Genomic DNA, 14,618 nt, shown 5'->3' with positions numbered 1-14,618 from the left:
ATATCTATGTGTAGAGCTAGAGCTAAGCTTGCAAGCTAATTGTGTTGTGTTGTAATAATGTATTTCATAAACAACGTACCATATTTACACACGTGTATGTTTAATTATGCAGACTATCGTTTTTATCGATGTTTATTTAGACGTGTTTACAAACTTGCTAAGCTGCTCCAGCTAAACTGTTACCGGTAAAGTTTGTTCTCATGATCAAACTCAAGTCAAGAAACTCTAAGTACAGATGATTTGTTTAACGTTATATGTATTTTACTGTTGTATTTACTTGAAGCTTTCTTAGATTTTGAAACGAAGTAAACACGTAATGTGTGTTGCTAATGTTGGGCCATGTAATACATTAACGTTTTAATGAATAGTCTAACGATTTATAATCGTTGAACTCTATTGTTATAATATGTCTTTTTGACTGATTACATGTTTGTTTTATTTGTCTATATCCTAGATTCACAGCAGGACACATCTATGGGGGTAATTTGATGCCAATATTATTGAAAATTGACAGACTAAAAGTCACAAATAGATATTACAACTTGTAAACACAAAACGCAATCTACAAATAGATTAAAAATCCACAAACACAGTCCTCGTGATCCGCAAATGTAAAACAAGATCTACGAATCGTCTTTGTGATCCACAAATATAAAGCATGATTTGCAAAAAGAAATCAGTGACTTGTACTTGAAAACCAGAATTTGAATGAATGTAAAGTGACTTCTTTGCAGATGAATATCATTTTCTATTTGTAGATTGTGTCACATTTGTTTTCAGAATTCTGACACTATTGTTTCGCTTTGGTGACAAAATAATGCCATAATCGTTGAAAATGAAGAGACTACAATTTGTAAACACAAAACAAATCTGCAAATAGGTTCCAAATCTGCAAACAAACTCCTCATGATCCGCAAATGTAAAACGAGATCTACAAATATATAAAAATCCACTAACAGACTCTTCATGACATACAAATATAAAATGCGATTTACAAATAGATTTAAAATCCGCAAACCAACTCTTTATGATTCACAAATAGAAATCATCGACTTGTACTTGACAAACAGAATTTAAATGAATGCAAAGTGATTTGTCTGCGCATGACGGTCATTATTTGTTTGTAGATTGTGTTGCATTTGTTTTCAGAATTTTGGCACAACTGTTTCGCTGTTTTCCATTAAAAAAATCTACAAATGCCCTCCTCACAATTTGCAAACAAACACAGTCTAACTTGTATTTTCCAACCATTGTAAAAAGACATTCTTACACATTCTGTGCAAAGTTCAGCATGCAAGTGTTGAATCTGTGTTTGCAAATCACAGGGCATTCACGAATCCTTCTGCACAAGTCTACAGATCTTTTTGGCACTATCTTTCCGCAGAGTTTGTCACTACGATCCACGCGTGTAGTCAGCCAATCAGGGGTATTGCTTCAAAGTAATGCCACGCCCCCTCAATAAGCTCTTTTCAAAATAAAAGCTGGGCTCACTGCCATTTACCGTTGCCGGTGCTACAGCGCTGAAAGGCGGCCAGACCGCGTTATCGATATTATATTAATGATATTAAAGCATTTATGTATAGCATGGCAAATATGTAGCATTAACGTGAACTAGAACAACCCCTCGTTTAAGTTATTATCAGTGCCTGACAATTCAGCCGAGGTCATTAAATCGTTAAAAACACTGCATGAAGCGGTTTTATCCTTAAAACATCAGTGTCTCTTCAACGAACATTTGCCGAGCGTCAGCGAGCCAGCTGGATGGAGTGGAGCTGCTAAGGTGACGCAGCTAAAATAAAGCAAGCGGGTGCAACGATAATATTGGATGTAACTTGCCGTAATTAACAAAAACATGAGCCTTATTTGACAGCAGCACTAATTGAACTATTTGACCATATGCATTTCATATACATACCTTGACCGGAATGCACTTACAAATCGCGCTGTTATTAGAAACATTTAACTGTTTCCAGACTGAGCATGGAGACAAAGAAGCACAAGCCGTTTATAGAAGCAGCTGCCTGTCAGCGTGTACGGAATGAAGTCAAAACGGTCTCGGTTTTTAGACCGGCAGTCTGCCTGTGCCATTCCACCCTAATCCGGACAGCAAATTACATGTTAATATTATATCCACCATTTACAATCCTTCCTTTAAGGTCTGTTCTGCTTTTAACAGCTCAAAGCTATTACTCTCTGTAGCGTTGTAGGCTACAGGTAAATTTTGCAGTTGTTTTAGTTAACTTTGCAGAGAATTTTATTGTCGGAAATGGTCCTGGGCTGGGTTTTCCTATAACGATTGAATTTAGCACTCAAGAGCGCTTTCTACAAGGTAAAACGATCGCTCGCAGCTGGGTTTTAAGTGCTACTAACGAGTCGCTATCCCTTTGTCAAGTGCTGAAATGTCACTTACTGAATGACTCGTAATTGTAGCAGAAGCTTGTTTAGGCTAATGATCTTCAGCCGATGTGCACTAATATTTTTTAAAATATTATTAATTATTTTCAATGACTTATTAAATGTTTTAATAATTTGTGCATCATGAAATATTATTTTTTCATATTTAGTTAGGACTCGTCCCACTGCGCAATGCCTTCTGCATTTTATAATATAGTTTAGATTTTTCTTTTTATTTGTTGTTTATTATCTATGTTTATTTATTATTAAGGATTATTGCATTACCCAGTTGCGAGCGATCGTTATACGTGCATCTTTGGGAAACGCACGTAAATGAACAACGAATGTTCGTTAAGTAGCTCGTAGAAAGCGCTCTTCAGTGCTAAGTTTAATCGTTATCGGGAAACCCAGCCCTGTTCGTTTGGAATGTGACTGGCACACAGCTCTAGTCAGGACTGATTAGGCTATCCATTTATCAAGTATTGATTAATTATTTTCACTTAATCCCTTTTGCATTTTACAAAAAGTAGAATAGGCAGGCATATTCTGAATTTAATCAAAATTATGACTGTGGCGTTGAAGGAACCTTCCTTTAGTGATAAATAAATAAGTTCTTTTGCTATTATTATCTAGCAAATATGACAGTTTTAAACAAACTAAGTAGCCTATTTATTTATTTATTGGCAAATGCAGAACAACAAGGAACATGTAGAACATAGGCGAAACGCCTCTACCTTGCGATGAGAAGATTAATCATGGGGAACATAAGCTAAATGTAATTTTAAAATGTATTTAATTTAAAAACAAATTTTAACCGAAAGCGGACTGTTTATGCTTGTCAAATTTATGCTGGCTCGGTCACAAAATTTCGTCAGGCAGTATTTGATATATGTATTTGTGTTCATGGAAAACAATATAGGCTATAGAAATTCGTGCTGAGTGACAGGAAAAAGAAAATCGTGCTAATTGGCACAAGAAAAAAAAGGGTCAATGAATACGAACAAATAAATCGAAAAAAAAAAATAAGATATTGTTGATTCTGCATTTATCCAGCCAGCATAAATTTGACAAGCATGTGCTTTCGTTTTAAAAATGACATTTAAGCCTTTAATCATATAAGGGAGAAAGGCGTGTAGCCTACCTTTGCTTTCTCCTCATTGTTCTGCATTTGCCAATGAATAAGTCAGTCATATTTGTTATAAAAAAATCAATGTATGCTACATAATAATAGAACTTGTTAATTTTTTACCAAAATAAGAAAAAGAAAGTCGGTAAAAATGTGCACCAAGCTAGACACTCAAAATGAGGGCCGGAGTGGGACTCGCTGACTATTAAAATAATATAATTAAATCCTCAGTAGCCATATCTGCTATACTGTTCCCTTTCAGTCGGTCACTACGACGTCACGTCGTGACCGACGAATTGGGAACTCGCTTAGAGAGACCAATCTGCTTCGAATACTACTAAAACGCCAATGAACTTGGCATTGAGATATTTGCATAATGCTGGCGCCGCCCCGCCAGGTGCGTATATAAGCAGCAGGTGCAAATAGGGAAATTAGCTTTTATTCGCTTCGAAAGCCTGCAGTATCTGCTACTGAGAAGCTACTCTACTCTGTTGGGATCTGATTGCTGAAGTTGGTTGTACTAGCAGTACCACAGCGGACGCTTCGCTTATTCCACGGCTCTACATCTGTTTGTTGTTTTTGAGTTTAGTGTGTGCGTTGCCTTTCCCTGTGCGCTCATCAACTAAGCATCTGAGTGAATTTCCCTAAAAGAGTGATACGAGAGAGCTTTGTGCCTTGTTAAAGGCAGCCACTCTCTCGTATATCCGGACATCAGCGTCCTTTTCAGGATGGCTTTTCGTCCGTGCGATCTTGGGTGCGGCAAATACATGGGTCCGAAGGACGGTCACGAGCGTTGTCTTTCGTGTTTGGGCATCGAGCACGCAGAGGCAGCGTTCGCTGGGGGTAAGTGTTCTCACTGCGAGAGCATGTCCCTTGTGGATTTGCGCAGACGGTTGTCTTTCCTCCGGGAAAAGCGCAACCCTCGTCATGCGAGTGCTGAACGCCGCCACGGTGCGGCTGTGAAGCTCTCAAAGGACGACCTGCGCATCACTGTGCTGAGCCGAGCGGGGGATTCGTCCTCAGGCTCCCAGCCTCCTCATCCACAGCCGGTTGATGTGCCGATGGAGACTTCAGCGTCGTGTTCTACGATGTCTCTAGAATCCATCGTGCCGCCCTCCGGGTCCACCGACGCCGCAGCATCCGAGGGTGGGCCTCCTCCCCCTGACGTGGACCCCGACGCCCTTCCTCCCTCTGGTCGGGTTGGGACGCCGGAGTTCGATCCAGAGATGGTGGCCGTGCTCGCTCGAGCGGCGGAGACCGTAGGGTTAGAGTGGGTTCCCCCCCCTCAGCCCGAACCGTCCCGCCTGGATGATTGGTTCTTTGGAGCTGCCCGGGTTTCACAACCCTCTCCACCGGTGCCTTTCTTCCCCGAGGTGCACGAGGAGCTGACTAGAACCTGGAAGTCGCCGTTTTCCACGAGATTACGGCCGTTTCAGCCCTCCCCCCTCACCTCCCTCACCAGCGGAGCCGCTAAGGGTTATACGGGGATCCCTCCCGTGGAGCGTGCTGTCGCGATGCAACTGTGTCCGGCACACGCTCCCTCTTGGAAGGACCGCCCAACCCTCCCCTCTCGTGCCTGCAGACAGTCCTCCGGTTTAACGGGCGCTGCCCACCAGGCATGTGGAGAGGCGGCTTCAGCCCTGCACGCAATGGCGTTGCTGCAGGTTCATCAAGCGAAGGCCTTGAGGGATCTGCACGAGGGAGGACACGACTCGCCTGTCCTTTCGGAGCTCCGGGCTGCCACTGATCTGGCTCTTCGCGCTACGAAGGTGACAGCGCAGGCGATTGGTCGTGCCATGTCCACGATGGTGGTCCAGGAACGCCACTTATGGCTATGTCTGGCGGACATGTCGGATGCGGAGAAGAACAAGTTCTTAGACGCTCCCGTGTCCCAGGCTGGTCTCTTCGGTGAGTCGGTGGAGTCTTTTGCCCAGCAGTTCTCCGCCGCCCAGAAGCAGACGGAGGCGATCGCTCAGATCATGCCCCGGCGCAAGCGACCTGCATCTCGCCCTCCAGCGCCGGCGGCCCCGTCTGCTCCTCGCCGAGGGCGCCCTGCGGCGGCTGCCTCCACCCCCCCCACTAGAACATCTTCCAGGCCACGGAGGGGGAACAGCCGTCGGCAGCCCGCCCCGCCCGCCCCACCCGCTTCCCGTGGTAAACGGAAATCGAAGCGGCCCTGAGACGGGCGACCTGGATACGGATGGGATCACTCTACGGGAGACGGTGATGGCATCGCTCCCTCCACCGGTAGAGGGCCGGGTGGAGAATCTTTGGTTTCGTTTTGTTCTGTTCCGCCGGCTTCTCAGCCGGCACCCACAAAACCACAAAAAGAGTGCATTCCTATTCCTTCTCCAGGTCTCCAGAGGATCGAGAGAGATGTGAGCGGGCATTTACGTGCTCTTCCTCCCTCTCCTCTATCGCCAGCGGGTGTCCTGAGGAGTTCCAGCTCTCCGCTGACGAGACGGGACCACCAGCACCCTCTTCGGAGTCTGTGCTCTCCGCTGAGGAGACCAGACGACCGTCACCCTCAGCGGGCTCAGGTCAGTGTCACACACACATACTGTAGATGCTTATGCTGTCACAGCAGACGCACCGGCAGTCCCACCTGTCTCGCTTCGCTGCCCCACCGCGGGTACTTCGGTAGTGTCGTTATTTCTCCTCGTACGGTGCCTGGGTGCTTGGCTTCAGTTCCCAGCCCGTTTCGTTGGGTTTTACGCACAATCCGCCTCGGTTACGAATCCGGCACACCCAAAATTCGGGCTTTCGTTTCACTGTAGTGAAAGCGTCCGATGCACATGTACTGCGTGCAAAAGTCGATATCCTGTTGGCGAAGGATGTTCGAGCCGGTCCCTCTTACCGAGATGATGATGATGATAGGGTTTTCCAGCCTTTATCTCATAGTACCCAAAATACGCGGCGGGTTACGATCGATTTGATTTACGCACCGGCTCTACAAAGGGGTTCTTTTGGACGATAACGCCGAGGCTCGTATTTCAATATTCAGATCGTTTGCAGCCTTAGACCTGTAAGACGTGTACTTTATGTGTCCATCTCCCCTCGCTTTAGACCGTTTTTCGCTCTGCGTCGTGGGGTGGGCATATTAATACTAAGTACATCATTCGAGCTGTCTCTCTCTCTCCGTGTCTCCATATGCTAGTCACGGCTTTAAAATATCAGAGAGAGCGTTGTTCGCATTCTGCTTTTTTCTACGTCGACTTATAATAGCCCGTTCTTGGCAGACGTGTGCGAACACAGAGAGTTAATGCTTTGGCATCTCGCTCGTTTAAGTCTTCAGGTCGACTGGGAAAGAGCAACTTTGCCCCGTGCAGAGGATCCTTTTTCTCAGTATGGAAATAAGACTCGATCGACTAATTGGCGTGTTTAACAAGAGCGCGCAACCAGTCAGTTCTGACTTGCCTCGGTTTAAATCGAGGGAAGTACGCGGTCCCTCTGAAACAATTTCAGAAGCTCCTGGACATATGACAGCATGCTGCGAATGTGACGCCGCCCGAGCTGCTTCATATGAGACCGCTTCAGCGTTGGCTTACGATCGAGTCTCGAGGAGAGCGTGGCACACCGACATACACCGTGTAAACATTGCACCTGCGTGTCATTTAAATTTTTCCCCGTGGTAGACCCGGCATTTCCGATAGAAGATATGCCCCTGAGGGGTCTCCTGGCATTCTGTATATTGCAATGCCCTCAGCACGGGATGATCAGCCACGTATGACGGGCTTGCAGTCTCAGGGGTGTGCATAGCACCCCAACTGCCGCGAGCGGTGCGCTGTATATCTGGGACTTGTACGCTCCGCTATGGAGATGCGAGGGAAGGATGTATTAGCCGACACCAATAACATTGCGACTGTTGCGTTATTTACCGTTAAGGCGGTTTTGCGCTCTCGTCACCTGTCGCATCTCGCTCGTCATCTCCTCCTTTGGAGTCAGAAGCATCTGAGGTCCCTTCGTGCCATTCACATTCCGGGCTCGCTCAATACAGCAGCGGACGCGCTTCTCGAGCTGCGCGCCCCGGCGAATGGCGACTCCACCCCCAGACGGTCCAGCTAATTTGGAAGAAGTTCGGTTGTGCGTAGATAGATCTGTTTGCGTCGCCGGACGATACCCACTGTCGCCTATTTATTCACTAACCGAGGGCAGCCTCGGCGTGGATGCGTTGGCACACAGCTGGCCTCGGGGGATGCGCAAATACGCATTCCTTCCAGTGAGCTTAATCGCACAGACACTGTGCAGAGTCAGGCAGGACGAGGAGAGCCTTTTATTAATCGTCCGTACTGGACGACTGGGAATTGGTTTTTCATATTTAATGCTCCTCGCGACAGCCCTCCCTGGCGGATTCCCCTGAGGAAGGACTTTCTTTCTTAGGAAGGGGCACATTGGCACTCGCGCCCCGACCCGTGGGATCTCCATGTATGGTCGTTGAGCGCGCGCAAGGTTTAGGTGATTTATCGCAAACGGTATCTAACACCATCGACGCGGTTCGAGCACCGTCCACAAGACGGGCTTACGCGCTTAATGAAACCTTTTTCGTCACCCGGTGCTCTTTGCAATGCGAGGACCCCAGAGAATGCCCCATTAACATTGTGCTTTATATCTTCAACGTAGGTTAGATGGTAGGCTGTCCCTTCGCCATTAAAGTTGATATCGCCGCTATTTCTGCTCGTCACTCACCCACTTATCAACGGCAGATCAGTTGGCCAGCATGATTTGGTTATTACACTATAAGAGGCGCTCGCAGGCTAAACCCCTCGCGCCCTCCTTCTATTCCTCCTTGGGACCTGTCCATGGTGCTGAAAGCCCTTCAGGCCCCCCGTTCGAGCCTTTGCAGTCTGCGAGTCTGAAGCTTTTATCAATGGAAGCTCTGACCCTGCTAGCATTGGCCTCAGTGAAGAGAGTAGGGGATTTACATGCATTCTCTGTTGACGACTCGTGCCTTCAGTTTGGTCCTGCTGCCTCAAGCGTAACATTGAGGCCCAGACCAGGTTACGTGCCCAAAGTTCCCACTACTCCTTTCAGAGATAAGGTGGTGAGCTTGCAAGCGCTGCCCCCGGAGGACGCAGACCCAACCATGGCTTTGTTGTGCCCCGTACGCGCACTGCGACTCTACGTGGATCGCACGCAAAGCCTCAGGACCTCAGACCAGCTCTTTGTTTGTTATGGTGGCCAGCAGAAAGGGAAAGCTGTCACTAAGCAGAGGATGTCTCATTGGATAGTTGATACTATCGCCCTGGCTTATAATCTTCAGGGTATTCCTTGCCCCTTTAATTTGAGAGCGCACTCCACACGGAGCGTTGCCTCATCTTGGGCTCTAGCTCGTGGTTCCTCGCTAACAGACATCTGTAGAGCTGCTGGTTGGGCGACACCTAATACGTTCATTAGATTTTACAGTGTTCGTATCGAGCCTGTATCCTCTCGTGTTCTTTCCTCACCAGGGAGGGCACGGAGAGCAGACTCGCAGGTCGGCTTGCAGCCTCCAACTGATGCTTCATAACTGTGTCAGTATGGAAGGCCTTCAGAGCAAAAATGCGTAATGGTTTGAATTGCTCTTCCTCCGCTGCCTTGGCAGCCTTTGTTGCGGAGCATTGGCTGTCAGCCTTCACTAGCTGCATCCTCGCGAACCTACGTGTTGGCTCGGGCTCCACATTGTGTCCCACCGGGTTCCTTTGTGAGTATTTTTCCGTGGGGTTAATCCTACTAGCCCACGTTTCCCTTAGCAGAGCACTGCTTTGCTTACACAGCCACGGCTGTCATTTTACCTCAACTACGGTTGACTTTCGCCCACCATTAGCCCTTAAGAGGGGCGGTGGCTTCCGCAGCGTTCCTATCCCGCTCAGGTAGGGCGCTTCCCAGTCGCTGGCACTTCTGTGGGGTTAAAGGAACATCTAGTGCCCGGCCTTCTGCCTTAAAACCTAATTCTCCTTATCCTTAAGTGGAACCGGAGGGCTTTACGCAGACACTGGAAGAGGTCAGCCCCTAGTGGCGTTTTGATAGGGATTCCCAATTCGTCGGTCACGACGTGACGTCGTAGTGACCGACTGAAAGGGAACGTCTCGGTTACGGATGTAACCCTCGTTCCCTGAAGGAGGGAACGGAGACGTCACGTCCCGTCGCCACAGGTGCTGCCACCTGCTGTTACGGCCGGTCACACTTCCGGCTTTCTCAGCGAATAAGAAGCTAATTTCCCTATTTGCACCTGCTGCTTATATACGCACCTGGCGGGGCGGCGCCAGCATTATGCAAATATCTCAATGCCAAGTTCATTGGCGTTTTAGTAGTATTCGAAGCAGATTGGTCTCTCTAAGCGAGTTCCCAATTCGTCGGTCACGACGTGACGTCTCCGTTCCCTCCTTCAGGGAACGAGGGTTACATCCGTAACCGAGACGTTCTCTGCAGCCTTGAAAATTCATTGGATTTTTCTAATTTATCATTCCCCAATTCAGTGCAAATACGGTAGCCTAAACAATTATGATTTTGCCATAATTGTGCAGCCCTATATTTTAATATTATTTAAGTAAACTTGTTAAAAAACTACTAAAAGGGAAAAAATGTGTTTTCCCCTATATTTCTATAAAAAATGTAGGTCTTGTAAATACGTATGGGGTTTCAATAGTTTGGAACCTACTGATATAAAAAACTGGCTAATATGTCCTGACTGGAGCTGTGCGCGTCTGCGAAAAAAAAAAAAAACGAAATAGGCGTCAGCTCATTTAATGTCATTGTGCTTTCAGTTAACCTGTTTAGAACTAGAAGTGTGCGCCCTGCCCTCGACTTTAGGCGGTGCGTTCAAGTTCATATACAGCGTGCAGACAGCGTGCCCGAGCGCGAGGGGGAAAAGTCCGCGGGAGAAACTCAACAGCTTTAATGTACAAAAACCTTACGACAAACGAGAAACGTTCTAACGGAAGCCTTCAGTCAAGCAGAATTAAATAGAGGATGAGAAACGTGCAAAATATACAATGTACAGTATATACAGTTATGTCATTAATAACTACTGCTTTTAAAAGGACTTTTAAGTTATTGTTTTTGTTTCATTTTCAAAGTTTGATACATTGTGCATAATGACATACTTGGAAAAAGGGATAATTCAACAATAATTTATAATTGTATATCTTTTATTAATTTTATGAAATACATTCAACTATATTTCAATGCACATTTAGGCCCTGAACAAAAAACAACTCGCGAGGGGAGGACTAGGGATTAACCCTTAATTAACTTTAAGGAATTAACTTTAGTGTTTAGAATTCAGTTAAAAACCAAAAAAAGAATTCTGTGTGCTTTTTGTTTAAAGTGCTTGTTTTTATTTAATGTATTTATTTATTCACTGGTGGTAGGGTTGGGGGACAATGAAGGGGAGGGGGGGGGGGGGGTTCGGCACATATGCTTGAACCACTACTGATTTGATGTAACGGGTGGAATAATTTTAACATGTCACCTGCAGTCCGGGTTAGGGTGGATTGCAGACTGCGGGTCTAAAAGCCAAGACTGTTTTGACTCGATATGAGTGCCTAGCTCGATTTGAGTGTCTAGCTGGGTATGCGGTTTTACCTACTTCGTTTTTCTTATTTTACACTGTAAAAAATGTTTTGTGGCTTAGTAAATTTAACTAAATAAAATTAGTCAATTATATAAAAAAATAGGTTAAAACACGAAAAATTATTTTTGAGTACAAATAATGCAAAAATGTGAGTAATTCTAGATTAACACATTATTTAGTTAATTCCTAAATTTTATCATGTAAAATTTGTGAGAAGGAAATTAAATAATTATAAAAAATAATAGGCTGTATTAACTTAAAAATATAGTGCATCATTTTTGCATCCACTTTTTAAAGTAAATTTTACATGGAATTTTTAGTAGGCCTAATTGCTTCTCCATGTAAAACTTACTTAAACATTGCAATTGCTTAAATTGCAAAGGCTTAAATTCAATGTAAAACTTACTTTAAAAAAGTATATGTAAAAATGATGCACTGTTTTTTTTTTTAGTAAATCCAGCGTATAATTTTTTTCATATTATTTTTATCAGTGTACTTAGTTTGTTTAAAACGGTCATATTTGTTATTAAAAATCATCAATATATGCTACGTAATAATAGCAAAATAACTTATTTATTTTTCACTAAAATAGGAAAGTTTCTTCATGCCACAGTCATAATTTTGGCTAAATGCAGAATATGCGTGCCTATTCTACTTTTTGTAAAAAGCAAAAAGGATTAAGTGAAAATAATGAATCGATACTTGATAAATGGGTGACTTGTTCATTATTGTAATATAAAGAAATGCATTAAATTTTTTTAAAAACAAAGCCCGCCTTTTAATCTTTCTGACTAGAGCTGTGCGCCAGGCAAATTCCAAACGAGCAGGGCCGGGTTTCCCAAAAGCATCGCTAAGTAAGTAGATCGTAAAAACAATCTTAAAATTCATTTTAGAATTATGGGCCGTTTCCCAAAAGCTTTGTAGCTTAAGTAGCACTCGAAAATCATCGTAGATCTACGAGTGCTCTGGAGTAATCGCAGGGCCGGCCCTGGCCAATTTGCTGCCCTAGGCAAGATTTCACCTGGTGCCCTTTAGAATCACAGAATCACAATTGTGTTCCAATCATTTTGTTCATAACTTACACAGAAACAAACTGCACAGCTTTGTCTTGTTTTTCTTTATTTTGAAAATATTTTGGAAACACACACGAACACATACACACAATACCCTGTTACTCAGGCATTTGATCTTGACATTGTTAAAATCTTGTCTTTTTTACATGTTTTAACACTGTACATTTAACTTAAAATATTTAATTGTGTTCAAGAAAACAGCTCTTATTAATGAATTATTAGTAGCATGTTGTAGTGTCTCGGGAGATTGTGCTCATTGTTAAATAGCTTTGTGGCTATTGCACTGGAGCGGCAGTTTAAAATATAAACCCAGAATTCAGCGAACGTCAAGAACAAGAAAAAAACAATAAGGCCAAGACGCGGGATTTATATTACGTTACACGGACCATGTATAAATTTCAATGTTTCTGGACAGAAATACCAACTTTGTCTGGTATTAATAAGCTGCACATTGGAGTGCTGGCTGCTCCCCGCGGTGCTGAAGACGCGTGATGGCACATATACACAGATATCTACGTGCAATCTATTGGAAAGTGGAGGAGTCATTAGTTGGGTTAGTAAAATAACGAAATTACAGCTTTTAAATAGAAGAAAATAAGTTTTTTTGTAAAGAGATATATTTTTTTAAGTTTAAAAGTGCAGAACTCTTCTCAAGGGGAAGAAAGCTATACTTTTCCCCTTACGTGCAACCTATCGGAAAGCCCAGGGCCCGGTTCCCCAAAACGTTCTTATCGCTAAGTAGTTCTTAACCTATTCCTTAACCTCTCTCTTAACTCTATGGCACGATTCCCAAAATGTTCGTACACTAAGTATATCTTCTGTAAGTCACACTTTCGTAAGGTTGGTCTGGACCATTCGTAAGCTCTCTCTTAGCGTTGTTTAAGCGCAAAACGCTATCGCCGCAGTCTTTAGAAATCAGCGCAGCGCAGTACAAGTCAAACTATGGTATGCTGACAATGATTTTATGTTATGGACATTTTTAAGACTTATAATAAAATATGTTTGCAATGGATACAGGGCTATTTATGCAGTTGACTTTATTTGGTATCAGAACTAATGAATCAAAGACGGCGCCGGTGTTTGTTCCTCATTGAAGTCTGTTCCCTCTATGTTTATAGCGTTTTCTTCACGTTACATTTATAATTTATTTAGAAAGATTAAAGATTTCAATTGGTTATACTAAAAAGCAATAATATCATGTATTCTAATATACAATTTATTAAATATTTCATATTTGACAGTTTTATGTCTTTTAACATATAGCCTGTCTTTTTCTTTTCTTTTTTTCTCTACTGTTTGTTTTAAAACTGTTATGTTTCCAAACATAATAAATATATATTATACATATAATATGATTTATACTGTAAAAATAATTGACTTACAATCAAGAACAGTCAAGATACATTACATAAATGCACACATATACATCTCAGTAACCATTAAAACTTTCAATGTATATAAAGAATAAACGTATAATGTGATAAAAATGCTATAAAAACACTACACTAAAGGGAAACATAGGGGGAACAGACTTCCACACAACACCGGCCGCGTAACTGTTTAGTCCATGCCTATTTTTTATTCGTCAACCCTTAAACCTTTTGACATTTTGCCTGACGTGGCTAAATAAAAAAATCGCCTTCCAAGACAACTCATTATGGAGCTGCTAGATCTTCTCAGACCATATTCTCTATCTAACTAGGTTGCTTTTTATTGAAAACATTAATGGTAAGCAATACCGCATTAAACAGAAATACTGCAGCTGCTTGCCAATCAATTCTGATTGTTAAGTACATTAACATTCGTATAAAAGTGTATTACATATTTTTTTAAAGTCAAAACCCTTGTCAAGAAGCGGCACAAGTGGCACAATGGGATAAGGAGGGTGGATAAATAGCGAGGGATACCCGGTTCGTCTACCCGTATTACTGACAATTTGATCATTTAATTAATAGTCTATATTTTACGGATAACTTAAATTATGTTAAAATAAATGTGACTGGAATAATTTGAGTAATGTTCCATTTGTATATAACGTGTTGTCTTTCTTAACGACGTAATGCACATTCGCGTGAAGTGGAAAATCGATCCCTGAGTGATCGATCGCAAATAATTCAGCACCTTCACTTGGGACAGCGCCATTGTACGTCGAACTTAGAGGCTGCGTGTTAAGAAGCTTCCTAAGAGACACTTCGGGGAACACACTTAGGAACATCAACAACTTTGGTAAGATATATCTTTTTGAGTCTTCTTAGCATGCTAAGAGTGAACGTTATCGGGGAACCGGGCCCAGATGAGTTAGTTGGGTTAGTAAAATAATGAAATTATAGATTTAAGTACAAAATAGTATTTATATAAAGAGAAATATTGAAATAAAATTGCAGAACTCTTCTTAAGAGGAATTAATAAAGTAAAATAACGAATATTAATTATATAATAACGAATAATAGTTTCCAATAGGTTGCACGTAAAT

General features: G+C 43.1%; 1 long non-coding RNA gene across 1 annotated transcript in view; it reads right to left on the bottom strand.

Moving 5' to 3' along the window:
- Positions 1-14,618, bottom strand: part of LOC135765263 (uncharacterized) — a 612,169-nt gene that overhangs the window by 167,476 nt on the left and 430,075 nt on the right. The gene's annotated exons all lie outside the window — the stretch shown is intronic.

Source organism: Paramisgurnus dabryanus, chromosome 11 (genome assembly GCF_030506205.2).
Source record: "Paramisgurnus dabryanus chromosome 11, PD_genome_1.1, whole genome shotgun sequence".
Classification (NCBI taxonomy): Eukaryota; Metazoa; Chordata; class Actinopteri; order Cypriniformes; family Cobitidae; genus Paramisgurnus; species Paramisgurnus dabryanus.
This window is presented reverse-complemented; position numbering and strand designations above follow the sequence as displayed.